Genomic DNA, 8,315 nt, shown 5'->3' on the forward strand with positions numbered 1-8,315 from the left:
TTTGCAATTACAGAGATCATACGTTTCCTGTAGTTCTTGACCAGGTTTGCACACACTGCAGCAGGGATTTTGGCCACTCCTCCATACAGACCTTCTCCAGATCCTTCAGGTTTCGGGGCTGTCGCTGGGCAATACGGACTTTTGGCTCCCTCCAAAGATTTTCTATTGGGTTCAGGTCTGGAGACTGGCTAGGCCACTCCAGGACCTTGAGATGCTTCTTACGGAGCCACTCCTTAGTGCCCTGGCTGTGTGTTTCGGGTCGTTGTCATGCTGGAAGACCCAGCCACGACCCATCTTCAATGCTCTTACTGAGGGAAGGAGGTTGTTTGGTCAAGATCTCGCGATACATGGGCCATCCATCCTCCCTCAATACGGTGCAGTTGTCCTGTCCCCTTTGCGAAAAGCATCCCCAAAGAATGTGTTTCCACCTCCATGCTTCACGGTTGGGATGGTGTTCTTGGGGTTGTACTCATCCTTCTATTCCTCCAAACACGGCGAGTGGAGTTTAGAGCAAAAAGCTCTATTTTGTCTCATCAGACCACATGACCTTTCTCCATTCCTCCTCTGGATCATCCAGATGGTCATTGGCAAACTTCAGACGGGCCTGGACATGCGCTGGCTTGAGCAGGGGGACCTTGCGTGCGCTGCAGGATTTTAATCCATGACGGCGTAGTGTGTTACTAATGGTTTTCTTTGAGACTGTGGTCCCAGCTCTCTTCAGGTCATTGACCAGGTCCTGCCGTGTAGTTCTGGGCTGATCCCTCACATTCCTCATGATCATTGATGCCCCACGAGGTGAGATCTTGCATGGAGCCCCAGACCGAGGGTGATTGACCGTCATCTTGAACTTCTTCCATTTTCTAATAATTGTGCCAACAGTTGTTGCCTTCTCACCAAGCTGCTTGGCTATTGTCCTGTAGCCCATCCCAGCTCTGTACAGGTCTACAATTTATCCCTGATGTCCTTACACAGCTCTTCTGGTCTTGGCCATTGTGGAGAGGTTGGAGTCTGTTTGATTGAGTGTGTGGACAGGTGTCTTTTATACAGGTAACGAGTTCAAACAGGTGCAGTTAATACAGGTAATGAGTGGAGAACAGGAGGGCTTTTTAAAGAAAAACTAACAGGTCTGTGAGAGCCGGAATTCTTATGGTTGGTAGGTGATCAATACTTATGTCATGCAATAAAATGCAAATTAATTACTTAAAAATCTACAATGTGATTTTCTGGATTTTTGTTTTAGATTCCGTCTCTCACAGTTGAAGTGTACCTATGATAAAAATGACAGACCTCTACATGCTTTGTAAGTAGGAAAAACTGCAAAATCGGCAGTGTATCAAATACTTGTTCTCCCCACTGTATATCAACAGGAAAACGAGTCCTATATCGACATAACCTGAAAGGCAAGGAAGCAAGGAAGAAGCCACTGCTCCAAACACACATAAAAAAGCCAGATTACGGTTTGCAACTGCACATGGGGACAAAGATGTGAAAGAAATGTCCTCTGGTCTGATGAAACAAAAACAGAACTGTTTGGCCATAATGACCATCGTTATGTTTGGAGGAAAAATGGGACGCTTGTAAGCCGAAGACACCATCCCAACCGTGAAGCCCGGGGTGGCAGCATCATGTTGTGGGGGTGCTTTGCTGCAGGAGGGACTGGTGCACTTCACAAAATAGACGCATTACGAGGAAGGTAAATTATATGGATATATTGAAGCAACATCTCAAGCAATCAGTCAGGAAGTTAAAGCTTGGTCGCAAATGGGTCTTCCAAATGGACAATGACCCCAAGCATACTTCCAAAGTTGTGGCAAAATGGCTTAAGGACAACAAAGTCAAGGTATTGGAGTGGCCATCACAAAGCCCTGACCTCAATCCTATAGAACATTTGTGGCCAGAACTGAAAAAGTGTGTGCGAGCAAGGAGGACTACAAACCTGCTCAGTTACACCAGCTCTGTCAGGAGGAATGGGCCAAAATTCACCCAATTTATTTGTGGATACTTGTGAAAGGCTACCCGAAACATTTGACCCAAATTAAACAATTAAAGGCGTTGCTACCAAATACTAATTAAGTGTATGTAAACTTCTGACCCCCATGGGAATGTGATGAAAGAAATAAAAGCTGAAATAAATTATTCTTTCTTCTATTATTCTGACATTTCATATTCTTAAAATAAAGTGGTGATCCTAACTGAACGAAGATAGGGAATTTTTACTAGGATTAAATGTCAGGAATTGTGAAAAACTGAGTTTAAATGTATTTGGCTAAGGTGTATGTATCATCTGACTCAACTGTATGTAATATTAACATATTGATTAGATATAACTTGTTAGATATTACTGCACTGTTGGAGCTAGAAACACAAGCATTTCGCTACACCCGCAATAACATCTGCTAAACATGTATGTTGTGACCAATAAAATGTGATTTGATTTATATGTGCATATCCACTGATGTACCATACATAGTCCAACCACAACCTACGGACAACTATATCAGGAAATTACACTGGCACTGCAAGGCTAATCATTAATTTAAATGTATACACACAATTTTAATGTTGCTGATGTGTACACCATAAACAATGAAGATGAGGTCAGAGGACTGATGTGTTTCTTCAAAATGAAGCTGCCTAGGACTAGGCCAAAGCTCTGTAATGAAACTTTGCATGAAGGTTAGGGCTTCTATTTGGTCTGATAGAGTTTCCCATAATTCACATAGCGACATGGTTATAGATACAGTATGTTATGTGTGAAAACATCACAACAGGCTGAAGATCACACCATGAGTCCTATCGTATTCAAAATATGTGAGCATTTTCACAATATTGATCAAGGTAAAGCATACCAATATTCAACCTGGTTGTACAAACTGTTATCTCTATTTGTTTCTAAATGCAGCTTTACTGGTTAACTTGGCAGAGACAGGTACACTTACATAATTTAATTCTAAAACTCAAATAGATACAACTGTCATTTTATTGCATTTAACGAGCTAATGTCTGAGAAGATTCATTCTAAAATTGGAACTTCTGAGACTTACATTTTTATTCATAAATTGTATTTTCACTCTTCAATGATGAAGCTAATATCTACCCAGCAAAGCTCTTTGGAGCTAGTACCCACATGAGAGAAGGAAGGACAGTCAATGTGAAGTGCAGCACTACAAGCACCAGAAAACCGTTAGGAAGGGTATGTTTACCTTTGCAAGAATGGAAGTGGGATGAGAGTAAGAGAGCTGGGAGAATGTGAAGGTGACACCATTTTCACCATCATTGGATGTAAAACGAGAGGACTCAGCCATATACAGCTGTGTGTACAGCACACCATATTAAAACTAAAACTCAGTCAAGTGAACGCAACAAGTGTCAATCTAGCCATCATTCAGGTCTACAAGGAGGGAGAAGGTAGGACCTACTTTTGTGTTGTATATGGATGTATAATCAACTGTTTATACTGACTATATGGCAACTTCTGTGTAAATACGTATGTCTCTCCATTCTGAAATTTCCAGGAAGAGGTTCATCAAGAGGTCCATAAAGAGGCTACACATGATGTGAGACTGGTCAATGTAATCCGACTGATAAATTCAGTTGTTGTGGTTACACTTCTTTTGACTGTATTATATGTTAGTTACTACTGTCCAAACATATAATGATCTGTTTCCTGGATGACATACAGTACAATAGTGATGCACTGACAGAATAACACTACTATTTTCTTGATAATTCTTACATGTAATCTACAGTATGCCTAAATCTCCCTGTGCTCCTCACTCATGACACAATTATAATTTAACTTAAAATAATGCTCATTGAACCTACCAGACTAGGTTGTTGTCGATATCAATCAGGCCTTTGATTTTGTGAGTGGAGTGGTGGGTAAAATGTTCAATAAACTGTACATAATGTAATTTATTTTATTAAATGAATGTATGGTTGCAGGCAAGTAATAAATATTGTATATTTAATTATAAACCTTCCTGTTGTCTGTGTTTTGAGTCATGCAGACCAGAAAGTCACACAATTAAAGATACTTTTGGCCTAATCCTGTGGGGAAAGTGTATCTAGTTTCACTCCAAATMAGGAAATTACATCATTCAGTAGACTACACTCTGCCCGTATTTGGTAAAGATGTATGTCTCAATAGAAAACTGGTCTTTAGGTCCATACCACAAATACACAAGGTAGAGAGAGTTACCAAAATGTTTCAACAAAACTTTAACACCATGATCATGTTCATCTTTATCCTGTGTGAGTATATTTCAACAATTAATCTATTTTATCATATCATATTTTGTAACAATATTAACTTTCAATTTGTTTTACATTTTGCAATTTATTGCCTAATGTATTTTCTCATCAAAGGTTCCTTCTCAAAAGAGGCCATAGCCCAAACAAAAGGTATGTCAACGTTCTTTCATTATTAACGTAGTTATCGTTAACAAAAAAGGTTCTAGTATGTTTTTTAATTTTTTAAAGATTGAATTCTAATTCAAAGCTGCTTCACATAGGATTTTATGTTGTTGAATTTTTGTATTTTAATTTTCGAAAATGTTCATAATATATCTGGCGCTGATAGTGTAATGATAGTGTTTCACAGTATTACTTAACCGCCAGTGTTGTGATTGGCTGTGATATTCGCCTATTGATTTTGTTCTGCCGTCTGTTGTCAAACTGGGAAAGCTGTTCRGACTTTGTGGCTGTGTTATCTAGCGGCAATTGCGCATTTCCTGGTTGCTAAAACTCTACACTGTTCGCTCAATTTCAGTTTGTGACAAAACAAGCACTGCATAGTGTACGTAATCATTGCACCATCTAAATCACTGTGAAATATACTTTTAATAACCAAAAAGATCATTTTTACAGCTGTTTGAAGCTTGTGGACCAAAACAAAAGTTTGTTTCGGRCTTGGTCCACCAGCTTCAAACAGCAGTTTTGGTCTACACAGCCACAAAATCAGAACAGCTTTCCCAGTTTGACAACACATGCCGSTCTGGCGTGAGAAATCAATAGGCAAATATCACAGCCAATCACAACACTGACGTGTAAGTAATACTGTGGAACAGTATCATTCCACTATTGGCTGCAGATATATGAAATTACAATGCCAATATTTTTGTATTTATAACCTATGTGTAGCACCTTTAAATAACCAATAGGAATTACATTTTCAATATAATATGGTACACAAAAATACTGTACATGCATGTTTCACTACTTTTCCTTTTTTCAAATATTAGTTAAGGACATTTTTCCAGCAAAGATCTATGGGACAGAAACAAGAATAATGGAGGACAGTGACCTAATAGTAAAATGCAGTACATTTGGGCGCAAGGATGAATCAGAAGTGGTACATGTGTACTTGTGTTTGGATGGGGTTGCAGTGTATGTGGACAAATGTGAAACATATGATACACTTTTCACCATGAAAAGTGTAACTAGCCAACAGAGTGGCAATTAAAGCTGTGTGTTCTCTAAAACCCAATATCCACTCTCTGAAGCACAAGAAAAAGGAGATAATTCACTTTCCATCCAGGTGATGGGTAAGGATCGTTTTACTCTCTGGATATGTTATTGTTGTTAGAAATATTGAACATATGGATACAATACATGAAGTGGCAATTCCTATGACATGCACTAGCACAGGAGAGAGCTGTCCAGAACAAGTCCACCAAAAAAATAAGCTTTCCAAACATTACTCTTTTTGGGTGAAGTTCCATTTATTGCGCATATAAATATAAAATAGCTCCAAAACTCATATTACTATAGAAAAGGTGCAGAGGCATGCATTCTTTAAGCTATATCTGTGATATGGTACAACTGTATGTTCTCTCCTCTCACCTGTGTTAACCCTTCCTGGTCACCTGTGCTACCTATATGCACATGTGACCAGTGACCCATGACCCCAACATATGTGCCTAGTGTCACAAACAAGTAAAAACTACACCTACAGACATACACACAACATAAACAGGCCAAAACGGCTCCCACAAATACTTATACTAAATATTTTTGATACGCATATTTCAATGTGACTGCAACACACCTTTCTCTTCCTCTCTATTCCACCTCATGCAGACCGGATTCTCCCTGCAGACATATCACTTTCAGGCTCAAGCACTGTAAGAGAGGGAGAGGATGTGGATTTCCAATGTACTATTATTAGAACCACCCAGAGAATAGAAATGACAGTCACTCTTACCTCTGCAAGAACGGCACTGCTGTTCAGATGGAGGAGTTTGTGTGAATCTAATGGAGGCAACTTTTACAATTAAAAGTGTTATTAACAATGACACAGGCAACTACAGCTGTGTGCTTGATCTGCAATCAAAACCCCTGGATAATCAGACAGGAAATTATATGGAAATAATTCAGCCTTTCTTCAGGTTAATGGTGAGAATGTATAGCTTAAAACTTTTGTAAAAACTTTTTATTTATAATCACCATATGAAAAGAAGAGGTTAAGAGACCAAAAGAATTGACAAAAATTTGAATTCATCCATCCACTCTGTATTTCAGAGGCTGCACATGATGTGAGACTTGTCAATGTAGTCCGATTGATAAGTTCAACTGTTGTGGTCGTACTTCTACTGACTGTAGTGGCTGTTATTACTACTGTCCAAACATGGTGAGTTCAATGTCTTGAAATATGGGACAAGGGAACTTTGGTATACGTTGGGGATTTTCATGAAAGTCATGTAGTAAGTTTTAAGTTTCTCTGTTGGGGGTGTTATTTCTGATCATGAGAGGTGTAAGAGGCTGTTTGTATGGAAAACCTGTCCAGATGTAGACCTATTCAGTCACATTTCTATTTTTAGCCATGAGCTCTGTCTCACAGTATTTCACACACAATGCTGTTTACAGAGAAGCACTGAAGTTAAAATGTATAATGATGAACACAGGAATATAAATAAGACTTGGGGTCTCTCCACACATAGCTTCCATCTACATGTCAAGTCACAATGAAGGATGTGGACCTGACGTTTTCTGTGGTCTTTGTTCTCAGACGCAGCAACTGAAGGGCCTAAAGCAGAAGCCGTGTACCAGACCACACACATAGACAGGATGTTGTCAGTACATTTAATAACGGCAAGCTGCAATCTATTTTCAAGCCATACATTACATGTGGACTGTTGATCTTGCATTGTGCAAACATACAATATCTGTCTTGTCTACTCACTCCTTGCATGCTGTAGTTTAATGTAGTGGACATTACTGTTTGTCAACTCCACATTTTCATTATGTTGATGACTGACACACTCAGTATTCCATTTCATGTTTTACTCATGCACTAGTTGAGCTACTGAGCTAGTGAACAACAATGTATGGATCCCTGCAATGGTTTCAGTAAAGTTCAAATGATATCAGATGCCCCGACTTCCATTCTTATAATCATAAGACATACAACATCAAGAGAGATGTTACACATGCTCTCTTGCAAACTCAAGGATATGATTGCCTATTTTTGTGGACTTCATTTTATGAAGTAGTGGAACTTGAATGAGAGGTTTGAAAGGGAAGACATTTTCTAGAGTACTACATACTACAGTATCATTGTTGGATACCATTGTTGGAAATGTTTCTACTCATTATAAATGTATTGGTGTTAGCTTTTTCTAAGCTCAGTATCATAGGCCTGGGGAGTTTGGAACCCCACATTTGAAAGTTAATAGGAAGACCGTGTGTTACACATTTCAAAAAGGCTTAATGTAACACTGTTACTCCCCATAGCTTACAAAGCCCTACCTAAAACAGACTCAAAGATCAAATGTTGTTTAAAACAAATGTCCACTTGAGATACCCAACCTGCACCACTAGTCACTACATATGACTCCCACAGCCTCTAGTCTCTAACTGTAATGATACAGTTATCAAGGTGACAGAGTACTAGAAAGTCAAAGAAGATGATAAAGTAGTAACACATAGTAATTGATTGAACAAATACATGTTTGGTTTSTATTGTAATCAGAACATCATATCATKGAAATTGTGCAAGTCACTGCTTCCTAAAAGCTGCTGCATTAGCYAYCATTTACCWRAGATACATTTAGTTGTTKAATTCATCYCAATATATTCATGCACACAGGCTAGGCTCTCTCTTTAAAGATGAATATCCATTGTAATATATTATTTTCATGATCTCTTTTCTACTGATATGTGTGTGTAAACAATCACATAGGTTATAYWAATCAGTTGTGCTGCGTCRAGCCATCTCACTCAATGTATTAGAGAGCATCATGTAGCCTCGTACGCCAACTGCACCGCCCTCAACCAAAAGGCTCTCTAGAGGGTGGTGCGGTCTGCACAACGCA

General features: G+C 39.0%; 1 long non-coding RNA gene across 1 annotated transcript; it reads left to right on the plus strand.

The window, feature by feature from the left end:
* Window positions 1-4,146: 4,146 nt before the first annotated feature.
* LOC111969570 (uncharacterized) lies at window positions 4,147-7,367 on the plus strand. The gene is made up of 4 exons (XR_002878003.2): window positions 4,147-4,254; window positions 4,369-4,404; window positions 6,523-6,631; window positions 7,010-7,367. It is a non-coding gene; the product is annotated as an uncharacterized lncRNA (long non-coding RNA).
* Window positions 7,368-8,315: the final 948 nt, after the last annotated feature.

Source organism: Salvelinus sp. IW2-2015, linkage group LG10 (genome assembly GCF_002910315.2).
Source record: "Salvelinus sp. IW2-2015 linkage group LG10, ASM291031v2, whole genome shotgun sequence".
In the NCBI taxonomy this organism is placed as follows: domain Eukaryota; kingdom Metazoa; phylum Chordata; class Actinopteri; order Salmoniformes; family Salmonidae; genus Salvelinus; species Salvelinus sp. IW2-2015.